This window comes from Trachemys scripta, chromosome 5, assembly GCF_013100865.1.
Source record: "Trachemys scripta elegans isolate TJP31775 chromosome 5, CAS_Tse_1.0, whole genome shotgun sequence".
In the NCBI taxonomy this organism is placed as follows: domain Eukaryota; kingdom Metazoa; phylum Chordata; order Testudines; family Emydidae; genus Trachemys; species Trachemys scripta.
The window spans coordinates 42,546,254-42,567,667 of record NC_048302.1 but is presented as its reverse complement, the minus strand read 5'-3'; positions in this window follow the sequence as shown (position 1 = coordinate 42,567,667).

Below are 21,414 nucleotides of genomic sequence, written 5' to 3'. Positions count from 1 at the left end.
ATGACACCCGGTTGCGAGCTGCACTGAGTGTCCAGAAGCGAGTGGCCATAGCCCTCTGGAAGCTTGCAACGCCAGACAGCTACCGGTCAGTCGCGAACCAGTTTGGGGTGGGCAAATCTACCATGGGGGTTGTTGTGATGCAAGTAGCGAAGGCAATCGTTGATGTACTGCTGCCAAAGGTAGTGACCCTGGGAAACTTGGAGGCGATCATAGATGGCTTCGCAGCGATGGGATTCCCAAACTGCGGTGGGGCCATAGATGGAACTCACATCCCTATCCTGGCACCGGACCACCAGGCCAGCCAGTACATTAACAGAAAGGGCTACTTTTCCATGGTGCTGCAAGCACTGGTGGACCACAGGGGACGTTTTACCAACATCAATGTCGGATGGCCGGGCAAGGTTCATGACGCTCGTGTTTTCAGGAACTCTGGTCTGTTTAGACGGCTGCAGCAAGGTATTTACTTCCCGGACCACAAAATAACTGTTGGGGATGTGGAGATGCCTATAGTCATCCTCGGGGACCCAGCCTACCCGCTAATGCCCTGGCTCATGAAGCCCTATACAGGTGCCCTGGACACTGAAAAAGAACTCTTCAACTACCGGCTGAGCAAGTGCAGAATGGTGGTGGAGTGTGCTTTTGGACGTCTCAAGGGGAGATGGAGAAGCTTGCTGACTCGCTGTGATCTCAGCGAAACCAATATCCCCATTGTTATAGCAGCTTGCTGTGTGCTCCACAATCTCTGTGAGAGCAAGGGGGAGACCTTTATGGCGGGGTGGGAGGTTGAGGAAATTAGCCTGGCTGCTGATTACTCACAGCCAGACAGCCGGGCGATTAGAAGAGACCAGCGGGAAGCGCTGTGCATCCGGGAGGCTTTGAAAGCAAAGTTCCTGAGTGAGCAGGGTAACCTGTGACTTTCTAATTTTGTGTACAGAGAAGCCTTCACCCCACTTCCAACACACGTTTCAAAATAAAAATAGTTCTACTTTGTTAAAGCACACCGTTTTCTTTAATACTGTTTTCGCGGGAATTTTTTAAAACTGGGACGCAGACTGTGGTGCGGAGCGGGTGTAGTGTAGTCGCGCGAATGCAGCTTCTAAACTCAAGGACTGACAGGCTCCGCTGCGGTGGGATGGTTCTTTCAACGGAGCCTGTCACCCCTCCTGATAGGGACTGTGTGTATGGGGGGTCTATGTGACTTTGTGGCAGGGGGGGGACGGTTACAGATCCCCTGCTGTGTGGCTCTGTGATCCTGCCTAAGGACCGCCGCTTAAGATCTCTAACTGCCCTCCCCTGCCACAAAGTCACAGAGCAACCCACCCCCCACCACATAACATGAAAAGAACCTCCCAGACTAACCAGGGTAAGTAGTCACTGCATCACTGCACTATGTATGTGCCCTGCTGCTGTGCCTGCCCCCGACTATGTACCCTGCCAAAGGTGACTGTCCTGTCCAATTACCAACCCCCTTTCCCCCCCTCCTCCAAAAGAACATGATGGAAACAGTAGTTAACAGAAACATATTTTTTATTATCAACTACACATGGGACTGGGAAGTGAAACTTGGACGGGGGCTTGTGTCAGGCGGGAAGGAAAGAACTTGTCAAACTTTGGGGAATGAGAGCCTTCTGCTGCTCGAGCTCTCTGCAGGGGTGGAGTGAGAGTTAGCAGGGACTCTGCCGCCTCTCCTTCTGTGCACTTTGGGTGAAGGGAGTATGGGACTTGGTGGCGGGGGAGGGCGGTTAGAGATGGACTGCAGCGGGGCTCTGTCCTCCTGCCTCCGTTCCTGCAGAACATCCACAAGGCGCCGGAGCGTGTCCGTTTGCTCCCTCAGTAGTCCAAGCAGGGTTTGAGTCGCCTGCTGGTCTTCCTGACGCCACCTCTCCTCCCGATCCATGTTGGCTTGGTGCATTTGGGACAAGTTCTCCCGCCACTGGGTCTGCTGTGCTGCCTGGGCTCGGGAGCAGGCTATAAGCTCTGAGAACATGTCCTCCCGTGTCCTCTTCTTCTTATGCCTAATCCTCCCTAGCCTCTGGGAGTGTGATGACAGGCTAGGTTGTGAGACAGTCGCAGATGGGGCTGTGGGAATGGGAAAAAGGGAGTGAATTCCTCAGAAAGATAAATGTAGTTGTGAACAAAGAACATAGTCTTTCTCTGTGAACAGGACCATGCACAGCACCTATCACATGCGCACTCAGCACAAGGTCGAATTCTCGGCCTTCGCATTCAGTGTCTGGGGTTTTGCAGAGCACTTTTGAGAACCCTGTCAGGACAACGGAATTGCTCTTGCACGCAGACATGGTAAGCCGTAGATTCGTGGCAGCTTAAAACTTTAATATTAGCAATGGCCTCATTTCACATTGAAATCAATGTCGGTCCCTGCTGCCAGCAATCCGGCAAGCAGGAAGTCTGCTCCTGTCCCACACCCTCGCGGCTGTCCCCGGGAACGATCCCTTTCGGCTGACCCTCTCCCGCCTCCACCGCGTGGCTGCAAACCAGCGGTTACAGTTCTGTAAAGGAACGGTAAAGCAGTCCCAACACTAACATTCCCCTACCTCATTCAAAGCAGGTCATCATGAGCGACATCACCCTCATGAGGATCTCTGAGAGCGACAGACAGAGAATGCTCCGGGAAAGCCTTCAAAGACCAGGGCCGTATGCCGCCATGCTGTGCCAAGCAATGATTCCGGAGTACTTGCTAGTCTCGTGGCGCGGCAACGTGTCCTACTACGGAGGACCCAATAAGGCCGCTCTCCCCAAGAACCTAATGCAGCGGATTTCAAATTACCTGCAGGAGAGCTTCCTTGAGATGTCCCAGGAGGATTTCTGCTCCATCCCCGGACATATAGACCGCATCTTACTGTAGCTGCAGTAGCAGGGACTAAACAGTAGAGCGGCTTGGGCAGGACAATCATGCAAAACCGGACATTGCTAGATTTTTTTCAAATAGTTGCACTGCCCATGACTGAACCGTTAAGTTAATCAAACTAATCATGAGAAACCCATTTTTTAAATTGTTAATAATCATGTTCTGTTACAAATAAATGTTTAGATGTTTACAACACTTACTGGATGATCCTTCACCAGATTCTGTGTCCGGGGTAACGGCTGGGGAGGGTTGGTAGGGGATCTCTGTAAGGGTGATGAAGAGATCCTGGCTGTCGGGGAAATCAGCGTTGTGAGCGCTGCCGACTGCCTCGTCCTCCTTATCTCCTTCCTCATCTTCCCCGTCCGCTAACATGTCCGAGGAACCGGCCGTGGACAATATCCCATCCTCAGAGTCCACGGTCAGTGGTGGGGTAGTGGTGGCGGCCGCACCGAGGATGGAATGCAGTGCCTCATAGAAACGGGATGTCTGGGGATGGGATCCGGAGCGTCCGTTTGCCTCTTTGGTCTTCTGGTAGCCTTGTCTCAGCTCCTTGATTTTCACGCGGCACTGCGTTACATCCCGGCTGTATCCTCTCTCTGCCATGTCTTTAGAGATCTTCTCATAGATCTTTGCATTCCGTTTCTTGGAGCGCAGCTCAGAAAGCACGGACTCATCGCCCCACACAGCGATGAGATCCAATACTTCCCGATCAGTCCATGCTGGGGCCCTCTTTCTATTCACAGACTGCACGGCCATCACTGCTGGAGAGCTCTGCATCGTTGCCAGTGCTGCTGTGATCGCCACGATGTCCAGACAGGAAATGAGATTCAAACTGGCCAGACAGGAAAAGGAATTCAAATTCAAATTTTCCCGGGGCTTTTCCTGTGTGGCTGGTCAGAGCATCCGAGCTCGTACTGCTGTCCAGAGCGTCAACAGAGTGGTGCACTGTGGGATAGCTCCCGGAGCTATTAGCGTCGATTTCCATCCACACCTAGTCTAATTCGACATGGCCATGTCGAATTTAGCGCTACTCCCCTCGTCGGGGAGGAGTACAGAAGTCGAATTAAAGAGACCTCTATGTCGAACTAAATAGCATCGCAGTGTGGACGGGTGCAGGGTTAATTCGATGTAACGGCGATAACTTCGACATAAACGCCTAGTGTAGACCAGGCCTTAGTCATGCTGGGGTGCAGTTACATGTAGGAATAGGAAGAATAGCCCTGTTGGCTTCATAGAAAGAGAGTATCAAAAAAGTATCAGAGGGGTAGCCGTGTTAGTCTGAATCTGTAAAAAGCAACAGAGGGTCCTGTGGCACTTTTAAGACTAACAGAAGTATTGGGAGCATAAGCTTTCGTGGGTAAGAATCTCACTTCTTCAGATGCAAGTAATGGAAATCAAGAAAGGTGAAGTTCAAATCTGAGATGGGCCAAGCAGTTTATGCTTGGTTTTTCTGTCACAGAAATGTCTAAATTTTGGACTCCTACTAAACTTTTTGTTTCAGTAATACTGTTGCAGCAGGTTAACTATATATCATGTAACATAAAGAGTATTTTGTTTTAACAATGTTAAATTAATAAATTAGTTGTCTTTCAATTTCATTGAATGTCCCCCTGTTCTCTTGTGTGTGTATATATGGCTGCCTCCTCAGTCCATTCATTATTTTATACACCACTTTTAGCCATCATGTAGTTAGTGAGACTCACAGATTACTTTCCCTGCTAGAGCTAGAGGGAAACAGAGACCAGACTGTGTCTCAGAAGAAGTCCCAGTCCCTACTTCTACCTGTACACCTGCATGAAAGGGAAAGTAGTAGCTTATGAAATCACAGTCTGGTTATTGGTCTGCCCCGCTTGCTCGGGGCTTCTGGAAAAGTCACAATTAGGCCCATAGAGGATTGAAGGTGTTGATTAAAAAGAACTAAGTATCTATAAATGACATAATGACAAATGTATAGAACAGAACAGCTTACAGCTATCTGAAGACTCTAAACACCACAGAGAGAGATGACATTATTTAAGGTGCTACAGGGGGAAAAAAGATGAGTTGAAGAATAGGAAAATGTGGGTGGCATACGATGAAGATAATGTTGAGTTGGCCTTAGCAGGCTCAGGAATAATCTTCCACAGGAAGGGGCAGCAACCCCATCACTATACAAAGCTACATTTGACTTAATACCAGACTGCATGTAACAATCTATCTGTTGTAGGGAATAATCCTACATCAGCAGAGATGGACTGTGCAACATAATGGCGCTTCTCCATTTCTTTCTTCTATAAATTTAACTGAAGGAGAGAAAGCTGGATCAGTGCTTTTTAAGCAATGTTCATGCCTGAGTGTTCTTCCTTCACTGAGATGTTTGCAAAATATAAATACATTATGAGGGCAGAATTTCACCTTGTACTAACATCCTGGATCTGCTTAGTCAAAACCATTGAACAATGACTAAAATGACCAACATTTTTCTTGGCAGCTGAGATGGCTTGCTACATCTGTCATTCATCTCCCAGAAACCCACAAACTACAAAATTGAGACAATGTGTAAAAAAAGTGATGTGTGCAAACCTACTGTCCTTGCAGTATTTTATTAGTAAAACAACATTATTAATGACTTTCCACCTGGCTGTAAGTCTGTGTGGTTAAAGAAAGTCACTTGTTTCGGCTGGGATCACTTTTCCTCCCAAAAGCCCATAGTCAGGGAAGCTCAGACATCTACCTGGGAAATAGCCCTGAAGGCAGGGACTAAAACCTATTCCTTGCCTGGGAAACTCATTGTTGAAGCAGAGAACATTAGGCTGGGTAGCTGCTTGTTTCTTTGGATGTTTGCACTGCAATTAGATACCTGTGGCTGGCCTGTGCCAGCTGACTTGGTCTTGGGCTCAGGGGCTGTTTAATTGCTGTGTATATGCTTAGGTTGGAGTCCAACCTCTTGGACCCTCCCTCCTCACAGGGCCCTAGAACCTAAGGCTCCAGCCTAAGCCTGAATGTCTACATTGCAATTAAACAGCCATGTGAGCCTGAGCCCCATGAGTCTGAGTCAGCTGGCTTGGGCCAGCTGTTGGTTTTTAATTGCATTGCAGACATGCCCATAGTTTCCTCTTGGGAAGAAGTACTCCCAAGGCAGGGATTTGTATGGTGGTTGGTAAACTAAATGCAGATTGGCCCACATAATGGCCAGTATGATTGCCACATTTGGCTTGTTAAATACTGTATGGCAGATATTTGGGCTATTTTTACCAAATTTGATATTTGGCTAATCCATCCCTAGAACATGATCTTACAGTGGATGATGGTACTAAAAATGCCAGAAACTAGTGTTGGTCGAGTGTCTGCTTGCTGGGCTAACAGCTATTAAGAGTTAAGTGCAAGGAAGTTAAAGGTGGCCAGCCTTTCAGAAACAGCGACTCTGAGTGGTGTGTTAAGACATTTGTTCATGTAGGGCCAATCTTGATCCCACTGAAGTCAATGGCCCATGGACTTGAAAGTGACCAGGTTCACTTCTTTACATCGATGTCTAGGTTGATTGCCTTAATTAAATTAGTAACTGTCTCTGCATGTGACTTTTTTATGTGAGATTTTCTCAGTTATGGGACATTTTACATTTTTATTTGCAAATCTGGCAGTTATTGAACAATGAATCTCAAACCCCAGAATGACTTACAAAAGTTCAAACGGATACAGGCATGGCTCTAAAATGGCCCTTTGCCTTGCTCAAACCTAAGACTGCATCCATGGCATCCTTTATTAGAGCACTTTGAGTCAAGCACAATTGCTTAATAAAAGGTTAACTTTGAAGGCACATTAAATATCTCTATAAAGGCACAATTAAAGCCATCCATGTCCATGAACTGGAATGCCCTGTGATTTGTTTAATCATGAATTTCTTGAGAATGGATGGAGCACTCCAAAAATGAAAATAATTAGAGGTAGCCCCCACTGCATTTTGCAGAACAGTACTCTGTCACAGCACAGTTTTTGATAACATATGGGGGAGGTTTCGGGACCCTCAGTGTAGGTACTAAGAACTTTCTCCACTGGTAATATAAGACCTAACCAGTAATAATAGTCCTTAGCACTTTACTTACAAAGGCCTGTACAAACATTAAATCCTCACAACACCCCTGAATTGCAGGCTTTGGGGAGTATTAACTCCATTTCAAAATTAAGAAACTGAGGCATGTGAGAAATTATGTGACTTAGTAAAGCTACAGAGGGAACCAATTCCAGAACTGGTATAAACTCAGGAATTTCAGGCTCCCAGTTCCCTACCAATCCAGAGAATATGTGTAGACAGGAGTTTTAGAGCTGATGTTTAAAGTCGATATTTCTTCTATTCTTTTATCTCTCAGCTTTGGGAGTTTATTGAATGTGAGACTGAATAATACTAGCTTTAATCTAAAATTGGTTCAGGGCAGACACAGTGAAAACTTCCCTCAAATAGCTCTTACAGTGCACCTCAACCACAATGTGTATTCTCTAGAGTATAGTTTTATTTTCCCTTACCACAAACAAACAAATGTCAGAGTTTCCCTGTGAGCTTTATTTTCTCCCAAGAATAGTCAGATGAAAACAATGCTACCAACTAACTTAGCCAGAGTTTTACTGACTCTGTCTTGCTTGTCTACTCTAGCTCCTTCTCAAATCTTTCTTAAATATAACAGTTAATTAACTAATCCAGCCATTGGGCTGCCATGCCCTGATTTAACATCTGACATATGAATGATAGGAGTATTCTCACTGGCACATAACAATGCCACTCCCTGCCCGAGCCACACATTTCAAATTTGACCTGTGATCAAAATGACAAATAAAGCTTTTGAAAACATAGGTGGGGAGGGAATAGAGACTAAGACACAAAGTAAATCAGTGCATGTGGCTCATATGAGGGTAATCTTCCATACCAGATTTGAAATTGGTTTAGAAGGTGCTTAAGTGGAGGAGGGGCAGTATTGCCTAATGATAGTTGCTAATTTTCCTGCAGCTTTTTCTTCTGTTGGTGCCACACACTGTATGGGAGCTGTGCTCATGAAACACAGAACCTTTCAGAGGTTTGGTTTAGTGATTCTTGAGGCCTGCACTCCATTAAGCTCCGGGGCCTAGCTGAATCAAACAGTCTGCACAGCCCCTGGCCCTAGTTTTGAAAGCGTTGGCCACAACTAATGAAATGAAATAAAAGACAGCAGAGCTAACCTTTTATTTTTCTACCTTGGATTGAGTTCTATTTAGCAATGACAAGAAATTTCTATCAGGTCCCCTCCATACGGTCCTTTCAGGGCTCCCATAAAGGAATGAATACAAGAGGAGAGCCTTTACCCATTCAGTTTTCAGCTCTGTTAGCTTTCAATACCAGAAATGTATTTAAAACTGGATAAGTTTTGTTAACTGTAATATAACACTGTCACTCATCCTGATCCAAAAGAATAAAACTATATATGTGATAGGATTTGCAATTCAAATGAAACCATTTTGTTTCTTGAAAATAGGCCGCTGTGGAGAGAAAAAAAGATTGTATAAAGGATCACATTTATCTACAGCAATAATATTATATCAGCACTGTTCATGACACTATAGTTTAGAATGTGCAAGCTGTTTCATTTATAATCCTTTCCTCTCCTCCCCTCCCTTGACCCACAAGGTTTACAGTTTTCTGGTTATTCGCCCTTAAAATTTCACTCAAGTTAAAACTTGGAGGACTGTATAAGATCTGAGACAAAAAGCACATTTGTTGTAAGGTGAAATTCTGCAGACTTCTACTCCATAGTCTGTATCATTGCTAACAGTTGTTTTTGGAAAACATGAACAGGACTACATTAATTTTCTTTAGGGAAGAGGCTGTTGCATATGCATACTCACAGTCCTATAGTTCTGACCGACTTAATTTTATAAGAGATTTGCCCACTTAGCTTGCATGTGCTGCAGAAGTACTAACATAATGTAAGGGATCTGAAGGTGGGAGTGCAAAGTATTAGAAAATCTGTCCGCACATATTTACATATTGTGCTAATTACATTGGTCCCAAAGAAATTGTCACTGTCTACTTTGTCAAGTTAATGATAGAGGGCCTGGTCCCCATTTTGTGGAGGTAATTGCTGGAACAATTCTGCTGTTATCTGTGAGTGAAACTAATGATTACTAAAGGGGAGCTTTACAAAGAGACAGCTAGGAGTTAACTGCCATCTATGGTTTTGCAGAATCTCCCCCTATTGAGATAGTACTCAAAAGGCCCAGTCACTTGGTAATCTTAAATTCCTGGTTTGTAAGTAGGTAGTGAATACACATTTGAATGAAATATCCCCTGTAAATAATGGTGAGTTCAAAATTGTTCTGACAAATCCATCTGCAGAGTATGGAGGTCCAGTTAAAAAATGAAACCCAAAGTGTCAATTCTAACATTTAGGGTCAGTTTCAAATAGTGACATCCCTGCAAATCAGTTATAAAAATTCTAATAACAGTCAAGAACTAAGTGCTCTTGGGCAACTGAATGGGACAAGACTGTTCCCTGAATCAGCCCTTCTCAACTCTCCAACAAAGGGATGTTTCATTTGAAAAGAGGGTCATAATAAGATAAATTCAGAGTTTCATCTGCTGAATTACATAATTTCATAGGGGAAGATGATCTGCAGTCTTCCAAAAATGTCTTTTCCCTGTAGTGAAAGTCTTAGCAAAACTTTAAGTGTCTTCTTTCCCCCTACCTCCATGTCATGGATCTATTTTAAAGACCCATGGATGGCATTTTCCTAAACAGTGATAGCTGATTAAAGGGAAGGAGGAGTCTCTATCTCCCAGATCACTCCAGTCAGGGAGTGATCTGGGAGATAGATGAGATATTTGATCTAACGGCAGACTTGAAATACTTTGCTAAGGCATACTTTTTACTTATGACAATCACAGGAAAACCCCAGAGTAGTAACTTTTCTATACAAAAGGATTCTCAGTGAATAGCTGAAAACATCAGTTTCAAAGTGTCTGTCTCCTTGTGTGACTATTTCAGTGGGAATTTTGGGTGTGTAAGGAGAGGGGAATAGGCCTCATGAGCTTAGATGAGAGGGACTGGATTCTAAAACTAGCCATCCACTTGAAGGGAGAGGGCCTGTTTCAGTGTCTTTATTTCTGCAGACCAAAATACAGCATGTGACAAAGAAAATAGAATGAAAATATTCTATAATTTTAACCTGTTAATTATCTGGATAGTCTTCATATATGTAAACTTTGAGATGGGGGATATATTTTAGACTAGACATGTACACAAACTAGTTACTACTGAACACCAACTAAAGAGGACAAAACAAAAACTGTGGCTTGAATGTTCTGCATGCTTGCCATATCTAGAGTGACCAGACAGCAAATATGAAAAATCAGGACGGGGGTGAGGTGTTATAGGAGCCCCTATAAGAAAAAGACCCAAAAAATCAGGACTGTCCCTATAAAATCAGGACATCTGGTCACTCTAGCCATATCTAAATATATAATATAATCCTGGAGAGACCTTATATTCCACTTCATGGTTAAAGAGCTTTCTGTAAAAATCTAGAAGGAATTAGAGTAGATCTCATCATTATAGTTACGTCAGTAAGCTTGCTTCCTAAGGGAAGGTACTTTAGGAACCTACTACTAACACAATAATGTACCACAGGAAGGGAAAATGACACAAAGATTTATTTTTACTTTAATGCTCATAAAGGGCCACTCTTGCATAAAGTTTGCACCCAAAGCTCTGATGACATCTGTGGAAGTTTGAGGGGCACAAGGAATGCAGGATCAACCCCTAATGATGCTTTTTGCTATAAACTTTTTCCCCTCCGTTTTAATCTTTAAAAAATATACTTGAGGGGCTCATCTACACTTGCATTGCCAAGAATATTTCAGGCTGTTTTTATGAAAATAAATAGTGAATTTAGTGTATAATGTAATACTGTATGTATATTTTATGTTATAATACTGTCTGGTCTATATAACAGAACACACACACACTACTTTGTACCCTATGTTAAATATAGGAGAAAACCTTTAAGATAGCCTCAGACTATTAGGAACTCTGAGTGATTAACTAATGACTCCTCTTTTTTCAGTCTATTTTACTACTGTGACTGAAGTCACTGTTTATATGACCCCATTAATGTCCCCTTATAATTGCAGATGAAGGAAATCTTACGCTGTGGCTTGAATCCCACCTTCTGATATCTAGATTGCATAAATAGATTTAGCAACCCATGTTTTACAAAAAACACTAGCTTTGTGTAGGACTGGTAAATGTAAAGTTCCTGTTAAGAACACAATATATTTTTTCATTTGTACTTCAATTTCCTTATTAGATATTTTTCTTTTTAGAATATAATAAAAAAATCTTTTACTAAGTTTTTCTTTTAAATTACCTTACCTACTACTTTAACAGCATACAGAGCCATCCATTTAGGCCCCACTTCTGCCAACTCACTTTGCATAGTACCTTACTCCATAGAGCCTTTTGTATTTGGTACTCTCTATTTTTCTTTTAAAATAGAGAAACAAAAGGAAAGTAGCCAAAAAGAGCATTTGAATCAGAAGTCGTCCCTCAACATCATCAATCTTCACAACTGAAACTCAAGATTTAAATATCTTAGTGTAAATTATATGTACTATGATAGCACCTAGTGTTTCCAACCTGGAGTGGGGCTTAGCTGTGCTAGGCACTGTACAAACACAAGAGTAAGAGACAGATGCTACTCCAAAGAGGCTGCAATCTAAACAGACAAGACTAACAACAGAAGGATTATCATCATTTTACTGGGGGGAATAGAGGCACAGAGGATTATGTACTTTACCTGAGATCACACACAGTCTGGGGTAGAACTCAGTTTTGGGGTAGAACGCAAAATGCCTGCAGCCTAGGCCAATGTGTTAACCACAAGATCAGACTTTCTTTTGGCCATGTTTCCTTCAGTATCTGATGAGGACAGAGGTCCCTTTGTAAGAAACATGCACAAAAGTACATCCCCATTTGTGTTTTCTTATGTCACCTCATTTGCTGATGCAACTAGGTAAATGCACACACAAATGAATACTTCAGGAGCTGTTTGTACATGCAATTGTAGTAAATGTGTGTAAATGGAGACCTTAGCAAGGAGTACCAAAACATCCCTATTTTTATATGTTAACGATGCTATCAACTGTTGTACAAGAAACAGGGAATCCTGAATTCAGAACTTGAAAAATATAATACAGAAATGCCTAGCTAAGTAGCTGCCAGGTATGCAGGACGTAGTGCTTACCTGTTTCCAATCCAAGCCACAGGAATAAAGGTAACATACCATGTTCAGCAACAGTGTAGATCTGCAGTTTATGGCAGCACAGCCTTTGTTAGCATGCCTTTTGTGCCCCAGGCACATTAGCAAAAGGTTTTCTCACTCAGAAATACTAGTCGGCTCCACTTCCTACAGTTAGATGTGGCACATTCCAAATGTTTGCACAAGGGCTTAATGGAGTTTCATTAATCCACCTCAAATTCATACCTTTAGTTAATTGGGATTAATTTTCTTGGATGTCCCCATATATAAGCCCTAAGGTAAAGCAAAAAAAAAAAAAAAAACCTGCACCTTAAAATGATAATGGACAATCTTGACTGACAATGTGTGTCTGTTTTAGAAGCTATTAATTGGATTGCTCTACCAACTGTTCTCAGGCTGTGGCTATGCTTCCTTACAGCTGGTTTTTGCCCTATGCTTTAGAATAGCGAATTCCTGCCTTTCAACACCTCCTGACTAGGTGCATGTCTACGCTTGCCATTTAAAACGGAAAAAGTCCCTTTTTTGCGCAAAAATCATGGGAGCATCTACACTTGCCAATGACTTTTTGCAGTGAAACTCAGAAGTTTCACTGCAAAAGGAAAACCACCTCCATGAGAGCCGTACAGCTCTTACCAGTGATGCTTTTGCGATGATGTGCAAGTGAAGACACGTTCTTCCTGTTTACACAGCTTTTCGCCTCCGCAGGATATCCCACAGTGCCTAGGTGACCACTCTGGCCAGCAGCTCTGCTGCTCTGATGCCAGGTAAACAGACATCCACCCCTCTCCCTGTAAAACCTAGGAAACTTTGAAACTCCCCTTCCTGCTTTCTTGGCAAGTGCTCACTTATTTGGCCAGGTGACAATGCGCTCCACGGAGCAAAGGATCCCCCGCCTAGAACAATGCCGAGCTCCTGGAGCTTATCAGTGTTTGGGGAGAGGCGGCTGCACAGGGACCCAGGATGCCCTGCGATCACTCCTCCCACCCCTTCCCATAAGACCCATCATCAAACTGGAGAGAGCTGCACTGTGGGATAGCGGCCCTAGAGTGCTGCTCTCATTGGTGATGGAAATACTGTAAATGTAAACACTTTCTGATGCCTGTGGAAGTAAGCGAGCACACAAACCAGCGCTTTACTTTCACTGATTCACTATCACTGGTGAAACTTTCAGCTCAAAAACTCTGCAAGTGTAGACATAGCCTAGAAGTGCTTAAGAGCGTGACACATATTATCTTCTGGAGCATCTTGGCTGCTGAACACCTGATTTAAATGGATCTAAATCACACACAAGTGGTGGGCTGCTAGCCCTTCCTGAATTCTATCCAGACAAACACTTATTTCTGAGCAGAAGTGAGTTAGAGCAGCCTGGGCTCAATATGTCAGAAGTATACCCCCCACTACACTTTGGACAGCTTCTGAGCCTCCACTGTGTGTTGCTGAGCAATGGTGATCAGCAATTCTAAATCTCTCCTCCCATTGCTCACTACCTTGCAAGGTCAAGTTCATGATGAATAAGTTCTACAGGAGGTCTGGATTCCATCTAAAAATACAAAACTTGCACATACCCTTAAAGAGATGAGAGATCCCACATGGCTCAGAGGATGTTGCTTCAATCACTATTCCTACAGGGCCAGACATCTTTTATCTATAAATACCTGTTCAGTGTAGTAAATCAGTTGTAAATATAAACATGATTTACCATTTTGAATAAATCTTGGATTTTGTGAGAAACACTACTGAAATAGTGTCTAAGAACTCTATTCTACTGTAGGAAAATACCTCTATCTAGAATATGACCCTGCAGCTTTTTTAGGAGTTCCCTTGAGGCTGGGATGCTTTCATCCTTTAAAATTTACTTTAAATGGTAACACAGACATATTGCAAATGTCAATGTAATCTTTCAAAATTTTGCTTATGGTATATGCTTGCAAAACTACAAATTCTTAAAACTGGCAAAATATCAACCGTTGCTTATTTCTTTATAAAAGGTGGATTTTAGGTTTAATTTTAATGTTAATGTAAACAAATAGAGTACTTTTCTGAATATATTGACTGAAAAACTGAATGTTTCAGAAGAGTTGGACATGGGCCATTCATCTCTAGGCGACTGGTTTAAATCCAGCTGAAGTTAGCAGTGGCCAAAACTATTTGATCATTTGTCAGCCTTTTGATGACCTCTAGAATACTGTCAGCCTACTAGCAATTCTGATCTTACTTACACAAGTATAATTCAGAAATAACTACAGAAATCAATGGAGATGCATTGGTTTCAGGCTACCACATCACAAATAACGAGGAGTACTTGTGGCACCTTAGAAACTATCAAATTTATTTGGGCATAAGTTTTCGTGGGCTAAAACGGATGCGTGCGGTGGAAAATACAGTAGGAAGATATATATACACAGAGAACATGAAAAAATGGGTGTTGCCATACCAACTATAATGAGTTTGCAGATTAATTCCAATTCTGCAGTTTCTCGTTGGAGTCTATTTTTCAAGTTTTTTTTGTTGGAGAATTGTGATTTTTAGGTCTGTAGTTGATTGACCAGGAAGTTTGAAGTGTCCTCCGACTGGTTTTTGAATGTTATAATTCTTGACGTCTGATTTGTGTCCATTTATTCTTTTGCCTAGAGACTGTCCGGTTTGGCCAATGTACATGGCAGAGGGGTGTTGCTGGCACATGATGGCATATATCACATTGGTAGATGTGCAGGTGAACGAACCTCTGATGGTGTGGCTGATGTGATTAGGTCCTATGATGGTATCCCTTGAATAGAGATCTGGACAGAAGTGGCAACAGACTTTGTTGCAAGGATAGGTTAGTGTTTTTGTTGTGTGGTATGTGGTTGCTGGTGAGTATTTTCTTCAGGTTGGGGGGCTGTCTGTAAGCGAGGACTGACCTGTCTCCCAAGATCTGTGAGAGTGAGGGATTGTCCTTCAGGATAAGTTGTAGATCCTTGATGATGCGCTGGAGAGGTTTTAGTTGGGGGCTGAAGGTGATGGCTAGTGGCATTCTGTTACTTTCTTTGTTGGGCCTGTCCTGGAGTAGGTGACTTCTGGGTATTCTTCTGGATCTGTCAATCTGTTTCTTCACTTCAGCAGGTGGATATTGTAGTTTTAAGAATGCTTGATAGAGACCGTTAGGTGTTTGTCTCTGTCTGAGGGATTGGACCAAATGCGGTTGTATCGTAGAGCTTGGCTGTAGACAATGGATTGTGTGATGTGGTCTGGATGAAACCTGGAGGCCTGTAGGTAAGTATAGAGGTCAGTAGGTTTCCGGTATAGGGTGGTGTTTATGTGACCATCGTTTATTAGCACTATAGTGTCCAGGAAGTGGATCTCTTGTATGGACTGGTCCAGGCTGAGGTTGATGGTGGGATGGAAATTGTTGAAATCCTGGTGGAATTCCTGAAGGTCTTCTTTTCCATGGGTCCAGATGATGAAGATGTCATCAATGTAACACAAGTAGAACAGGGGCGTTAGGGAATAGGAGCTGAGGAAGCGTTGTTCTAAGTCAGCCATAAAAATGTTGACATTCTGTGAGGCCTCGCGGGTACCCATAGCAGTGCCGCTGACTTGAAGGAATACATTGTCCCCAAATGTGAAATAGTTGTGGGTGAGGACAAAGTCACAAAGTTCAGCCACCAGGTTTGCTGTGACATTATCGGGGATACTGTTCCTGACAGCTTGAAGTCCATCTTTGTGTGGAATGTTGAGGGCTTCTACATCCATACTGGCCAGGATGGTGTTTTCTGGAAGATCACCAATGGATTGTAGTTTCCTCAGGAAGTCAGTGGTGTCTCGAAGATAGCTGGGAGTGCTGGTAGCGTAGGGCCTGAGGACAGAGTCTACACAGCCAGACAATCCTGCCAATGCCTGAGATGATGGGGTGTCCAGAATTTCCAGGTTTATGGATCTTGGGTAGCAGATACAATACCCCTGGTCCGAGTTCTAGGGGTGTGTCTGTGCAGATTTGTTCCTGTGCTTTTTTAGGGAGTTTCTTGAGCAAATGGTGTAGTTTCTTTTGGTAACCCTCAGTGGGATCAGAGGGTAATGGCCTGTAGAATGTGCTGTTAGAGACCTGCCTAGCAGCTTCTCCTTCGTATTCCGACCTATTCATGATGATGACAGCACCTCCTTTGTCAGCCTTTTTTCTTATGATGTCAGAGTTGTTCCTGAGGCTCTGGATGGCGTTGTGTTCAGCACGGCTGAGGTTATGGGGCAAGTGATGCTGCCTTTCCACAATTTCAGCCCGTGCACATCGGCAGAAGCACTCTATGTAGAAGTCCAGTCTGTTGTTTCGACTTTCAGGAGGAGTCCATGCAGAATCCTTATTTTTGTAGTGTTGGTAGGAAGGTTTCTGTGGATTAGTGTGCTGTTCAGAGGTGTGTTGGAACTATTCCTTGAGTCAGAGACGTCGAAAATAGGATTCCAGGTCACTGCAGAACAGTATCATATTCGTGGAGGTGGCGGGACAGAAGGAGAGGCCCCGAGATATGACAGACTCTTCTGCTGGGCAGATTAACAATATTGTTGAGTGAGTTAAGGGAACCACTGTTGTGGCCTCTTGTGGCATGTAGTAGTTTAGATAGTTTAGTGTCCTTTTTCCTTTGTAGAGAAGCAAAGTGTATGTTGTAAATGGCTTGTATAGTTTTTTTGAAGTCCAGCCACGAGGAAGTTTGTGTGGAAGGTTGGCTTTTTATGAGAGTATCCAGTTTTGAGAGCTCATTCTTAATACATAGACATAGATATACATAGAATATCAGGGTTGGAAGGAACCTCGGGAGATCATCTAGTCCAACCCCCTGCTCAAAACAGGACCAATGCCTCTAGAATACTGTCAACCTATTAGCAATCTTTCCCTGTTTGCTGTATAGGATGTTGATCAGGTGGTTCCACAGTTTCTTTGAGAGTGTGTGGCACAATCTGTCAGCGTAGTCTGTGTGGTATGAATAAAGACTGGGAGTGGATGATTGATTAGTCTCATTATAGTTGGTATGGCAACATCCATTTTTTCATGTTCTCTGTGTATATATATCTTCCTATTGTATTTTCCACTGCATGCATCCGATGAAGTGGGTTTTAGCCCATGAAAGCTTATGCCCAAATAAATTTGTTAGTCTCTAAGGTGACACAAGTACTCCTCATTCTTTTTGCTGATACAGACTAACATGGCTACCACTCTGAAACCCATCACAAATGTGGACGGTTTCAACCAAAAGGCCAGGAAATAAAAGGGTGTAGAGATTGAATTCCCCTTACCCTGGAAGATTTCAAATGCACATCAAGTGCCATATCTGTTCAGTAGATAGTTATATGACTTCAATTTCCATTCATGTGACTCTGGCACCTTTTTCTAAAAATAATAGAATATGTGTACTTAGCATATTTTAACTGTAAACCTATCTTGTTACTTTAAAACTATAGAAAGAAAGAACAATTAATGTACCTTTCCCCACTAATCAAAAAGGAAAGTAAAATTAAGAAAAATGTCTCTTCTTCCTCCTTTCATTTTTGACAGGTTAAACATGTGAAAATAAGTAATAGTAATTTGCCTGCATAATTTCATTTAATCTGCTGATTACAATAATGTAAAACTCACAAAGGAAAGACAAACTGATATAAATGAAGCCTGACAGCTACTGAAAGGATATGGCAGGCAAAGGACACAATTCTTCTAACACACATGAGTGTTTATGCATGTGAGTAGTCCTACTAAACTTGATGGGACTACTCATGTGCATAAAGTTATTCATATTTGCATCTTATTTAATACACACTTTCTGGTATTCATCCCATAATATTCTCTGTTCATCGCAAGGAGGCTTATCATGATGAGGGTCAGACAGTCCAGCTGATAAGGCTAATTCTAAGCAAATCAGCTCCTTGGCTTTGGAATGCTCTTCCACTTGACATTAAAAGAGAGAGTGGTGATTGGTGGTGTTTAGGTATGAATGTTCTCTCAGAAAGGAATAGTAGGCTTTAGATTGGGGAAAACCCAATGGTAATTCCCTCCTGCAAAGCTCATTGTAGAGAAGATCTCAATGCAAACAAGCAGGCCTAAACCATGTTTTTGTTCCCAGAGCCAAGATGACTTTAATACACTTGTATTTTGGAACAGCATTTTTAGGAATAGATGTGCAAATGAGAACAATCATCCTATTTTTCTTTAGGGCTCTATTTCTGTTAATTATTACAAGCAGTAAAAAGGAACAGGTTTTACCAATGCAAGGTATGCCACCATGGAGACCTGGTTTCCTTGGTTAGGGCTCAGCAGACAAAGTAGGACTCTGAGGGTTAAAAGTTAATGAAAGAGTAAAATGTGGTCAAAGTCAGAAGACATTATTTGAGCTAGTATGAAAATATTTGACAACACATGAGACAGTTACTTGATGCTCCTCTATTGACCATGCAAATTGAATTAAATTTCAAAAATCAGCTCACACAAAGGCTAAATGAGAAAAAAGGTGGTAGGGGAAGTTTTCAATGTCTGTTTAAAAAACAAACAAAAAAACAAACAGTGTTTTGTGCTGATGGTTATTTTCTTTTCTGAACCTATAGCATGTGCCAAAGCAAGTTTCTATGCTAGAGCGTCTTGATACTTGTTTTCTTTCTCTCTCATAGGGCACTTTGCATGTGCACTACCCAGCAGGTTATTTCAGCTGAAGAATTGATATGATGTAGGGCTATTTAATTTGAAGGTTCATATAATAAGTTTGCCATCCATGCAGTTTTGTTATTATCTGGAAGGAAAGTTTTGACAAATGAAATTGTCCATCTACCACTGAAAAATTCAAACATGTCTTATAACTATATGGAGAAACCTTATGGGCTCAGCTGCAAAACTGACGATCCAAAGCAAATAATGGAGACTTGGCTGTATACCATGCTCTCCAACCTCAACTAAGACATTAGCAGAAAGAAGGGTTTATTATTCCTTTACATTCCCTTATAGAATGGTGCTGTAGTATTTAGTACAAAATTATAACTCTTCTGCATGATTTTGAACCATCCTATAACATTGAATAAAGAATTGTCTGCCTGTTCTAGAATGCTAAAAGATTATTTTAAAAACATATAGAAAAGTTGTTGGTTGTGATGATTCTATAGATTTTCACAGTAATTACTTTAAATCCATGATAAGTGTTTAACAAGATCAGAGTCTAATGATTTTTGCATAAGGGTTTAAAGGCCATTGGTGAAATCCTGGCTCTAGTGAAGTCAATGGCAAAACTTCATTTAGCCTGTGTATGATTCTTAGGTTTCCTGTACTGAAGACTACATAACCCATTCATTGTGAAGGACCTGTGTCAGTGGGCCAAAATTCTGAGCTCTGTTACATCAGTGCAACTGCAACATGGAGCGACTCTGATATACTGAGGGCAGCTGTTGGTCCTTATCATTAGATTATGGCTGATTGACTTCTTGTAGCATAGAAAGGGGTATACACAAAGCTTTGTGTGCTGATGTGATGTCAGATTTATCTAGATATTGATATAATGTATAGCTCTATGGTATTTGAGCACCTGACATTTTTTTGCTAAATGCTACAACTAAGGAGTAGAGTATGAACATTTTTCTGATTTTTGTCCAAATTTGGTTTGATACAAATATTCTGATCAGCTTTACTGACGACCATGACATATCATTACTATTTATTGGTCTCAATACTATATAGCCTCTTTATCATATATACAAGTGATTTCAAACATTACAAACTATACAACTGTTCTAGCTTTTAGCGCTAGGACTCATGGTGTGTGTGTGTGTGTGTGTGTGTGTGTGTATCCTGATGGGGTATACAAACTCCATACCGGAGAATAAGGGATTAAAGAACTGCTCTGAGGTCAGCCAGTCCCATCCCACCACACCTGCCAGGCATGCATAGGCTGGAGGATGAGTTTAAAAGGGAGACAGAACAGCTTACTTGTTGGCAGACCAGAAAAGAGAACAGTCCTTTAGTTCCTGGGGGAAAGTGTTGACTGAAGAAAGGAGCTTCCTAGATGACTGCTGTCCGAAGGCCACTTCCTGAAAGAAGAGAGGCCAGATTCTGAGACCCACTGATAGGGAATCATTCCCCTCTATTTCCTGTGAATTTTGTTTATTTGTGTTGATTCCCCTTGCTTTTTGTTCATGGACTTCCCCGGAAGGAGAGAGACTTTAAAGTGATCTGGTCAGAGAGCTAAGTTTCAGGAACCGGCAGGCTACAGCAAAGTTGGAGTGGCCATTGGTAGGGGACATGCATTGGGGAGAGAGCTACCATGCCAGGTCCAGCCACAAGGAAGTGCCAGTGGTGCATATAGTGATGCTCTGACACAAAAGCAATCACTCTAGACATTCTGGTTGATTTTTTTGTTATATGATTGAGTTCTCTGTAACTAGAAGCAATACCCTGTAAAATGTTTTTCCTTAATCCAACACTGGCATAACTGCATGTACTACTGTAACTAAGGAGACTAATGTAGGTAAGTAAGATGTACACATTTGGTGATGAGTTGTGGGTACATTTCTTAAGTGTTAAAATACTGCTGAATAAGGGCAAGCTGTCCCAAGTTTGTAAACTAAATTAGCACTTCATTGTTTCCCCATCCCCCACTGTTTTTAATAGTATGTCTCAAACAGCCTACCATGTGGAGTGAGAGAGAGGCTTCATTACATGGGTTAGCACAACATATAGTATGAGTTTATATCCTCTTGGGTTATTTTAGCTTAGATCTGAAACATCGTTGCAAACTGAACTTTGGGGGAAAATACTCCACAAAAAATCAGACTCTTACTGTGGTTCACAGATCACTGCCCAAGGACAAACAGCTGGCTCTTTGCATATCCCTAGGAGAGCTCTGCAACAGTCAGGCATCATCCGGACAGACAGGCCACTGAGCTTTGGTCTTGTTGGACTGTTAAAGGATTTGTCAATGACAGTTTTCCCATCAGACTCCCCAGAGCAGCAGAGCTTTCAGAGAAGATGGTCTCACTGTTCTAATCTCTGACAAGTGGCAAACAGTTCTTTTGCAGCTCTGCTCAGGAGAGAGGAATGCTAAAGCACAATTTACGCGCCAAACAGCTTACAATGAAAAATGCCAGAACTCATCTCTTCACTACACTTCACAGGCAGTGACTCCATAAGATGCCATGGTTTCCTGCATCTTTGAGGTGCTGTTCTATACAGAAATGAATTTGGAGCTTCACTGCAGGAACAGGAAACCTTTTCGTTATGGCCACTACTACTCACTCTGTCAGTCTGTACCTATCCACACTTGAGCTGCCTCAAGCTGCTCTATAAA